Here is a 2,158-nt window from a genome sequence, read left to right on the forward strand (position 1 = left end):
TGATGAAGTAGAGAAATGGGTGGGAGATAGGTATGGACCCAATTTAGTAGAAAAGTTATGTAACACTTTGTCGGGGAAACTGAATATCGGTCTCTGCAGATAGGCGAGCCAATTTGAGAAATTTTCCAAAGAAGAAGTAAGTGAGGAGGTAGTAGTATAATTGTAGTATATGTAAAAGTCCAAGGAGGATGTACATGGAGAAATAAATATTCTATTCTATCGCAAGTTTTCAAATGATTTCAAATAGTTCACAAAGATTTTTAAAAAATTGAAAATATTTCAAAATATTTTATGGAGATGTCAAAGATTTAAAAGAACCCATCAAGATTTTAGAAGCATTTAAACAATTTTATGAAGATTTCAAAAAATGTTAAAGATATTAAAATAATTCACAAATATTTCAGATACAAAAATTTTACAAAAGATTTAAAATATTTCACAAAAATTTCAAAAGGTTTAAAAGATTTCTAAAATAAAAAAATTTTTGTAAAGAATTCTTAAAGGTTTCAAACATTTGAAAAGATTTCAAAGAATTTATAAAGATTTCAGAAGATTTAAAAAATGACTGAAAGATTTCAGATATTTAACAAAGATTGAAAAGATTAAAAAAAATTTACATAAATTCAGATTTCATAATATTAAAAATATTTTTTAAATATTTCAAACATTCTAAAGAATCGAAAATATTACAAGTTTTCAAATTATTTCAAATAGTTCATATTTTATGGGGATTTCAAAGATCAAAAAGAATCCAACAAAATTTCAGAAAAACTAAAACAATTTTATGAAGATTTCCAATATTTATTTCAAAACATTTCGAAAGCTTTGAAAGACTTCAGAAAGATTTTAAAGATTTGAAAATATTAAAAGTTTTCAAAAAATTTGGAATGCTTTATAAAGATTTCAAAAAATTTTAAAAGATAACAAAATAATTTTAGAAGATTTAAAAGATTTATGAAAGATTTCAAATATTTAACAAAGACTTAAAAGAGTAAAAAGAATTTACATGAATGCAGATTCCAAAATATTTCAAATATTTTTTAAAGATTTCAAAATATTAAAAGTTTTCAAAATATTTAAAATAATTTACAAAGATTTCAAAGATTTCAAAATAAATCACAAAAATTTAAAAGAGTTCACAAAGACATGAAGATTTTAAAACAGTTCAGAAGATTTAAAAGATTTCAAAAAAATGTAAAATATTTAAAAGAATTCACATGAATTCAGATTAAAAAATATTTCAAATGTTTTTTTAATATTTCACACATTTTAAATATTTATTTCAAAACATTTTGAAAGATTTCAGAAAGATTTTAAAGATTCAAAAATATTACAAGTTTTCAATAAATTTGTAATGCTTCGTAAAGATTTCAAAATATTAATTTTTTGTTTAAATTAACAAAGATCTTAATTATTTCAAAAGATTTCGAAAACCTCATAAATATTTCACAAGGATTTCAAAAAATTTTAAGAGATAAAATAATTTAAAAAGATTTAAATGACTTCACAAAGGCATCAAAATTCCAAAGATCTAAAAGAATCCACCAAGATTTCCGAAACATTGAAACAACTTTACGAAGATTTCAAAAAATTTTAAAGATATTAAAATAATTCACAAATACTTCAGATACACAAATTTTACAAAACTTTCAAAAGATTTTAAATATTTCACAAATATTTTAAAAGTTTCCAAAGACTTTGAAGAATTCATCAAGATTTCACAAGGATTTCAAAGATTTATAGGAAATAAAGATAATTTACAAAGACATCAAGATTTTAAAAGATTTCAAATTTAAAAAAAAATATATTTAAAAACATTTCAGAAGATTTAAAAGATTTCAGAAAGATTAAAAATATTTATCAAAGATTTAAAAGATTCAAAAAAATTTACATAAATTCAGATTTCAAAATATTAAAAATATTTTTTAAAGATTTAAAACATTCCAAAAATTCCAAAATATTACAAGTTTTCAAATGATTTCAAATAGTTCACAAAGATTAAAAAAAATTGAAAATATTTCAAAATATTTTATGGAGATTTCAAAGATTTAAACGAATCCACCAAGATTTTAGAAGCATTTAAACATTTAAAATATTTGAGATACAAAAATCTTTAAAAAAAAGTTTTAAAAAGATTTTTAATATTTCACAAAGATTT

General features: G+C 20.2%; 1 protein-coding gene across 4 annotated transcripts in view; it reads right to left on the reverse strand.

Moving 5' to 3' along the window:
• LOC117178046 (nuclear factor NF-kappa-B p100 subunit) overlaps positions 1–2,158 on the reverse strand; it is a 79,428-nt gene that overhangs the window by 13,705 nt on the left and 63,565 nt on the right. The window lies entirely within an intron of this gene.

Source organism: Belonocnema kinseyi, chromosome 8 (assembly GCF_010883055.1).
Source record: "Belonocnema kinseyi isolate 2016_QV_RU_SX_M_011 chromosome 8, B_treatae_v1, whole genome shotgun sequence".
In the NCBI taxonomy this organism is placed as follows: Eukaryota; Metazoa; Arthropoda; class Insecta; order Hymenoptera; family Cynipidae; genus Belonocnema; species Belonocnema kinseyi.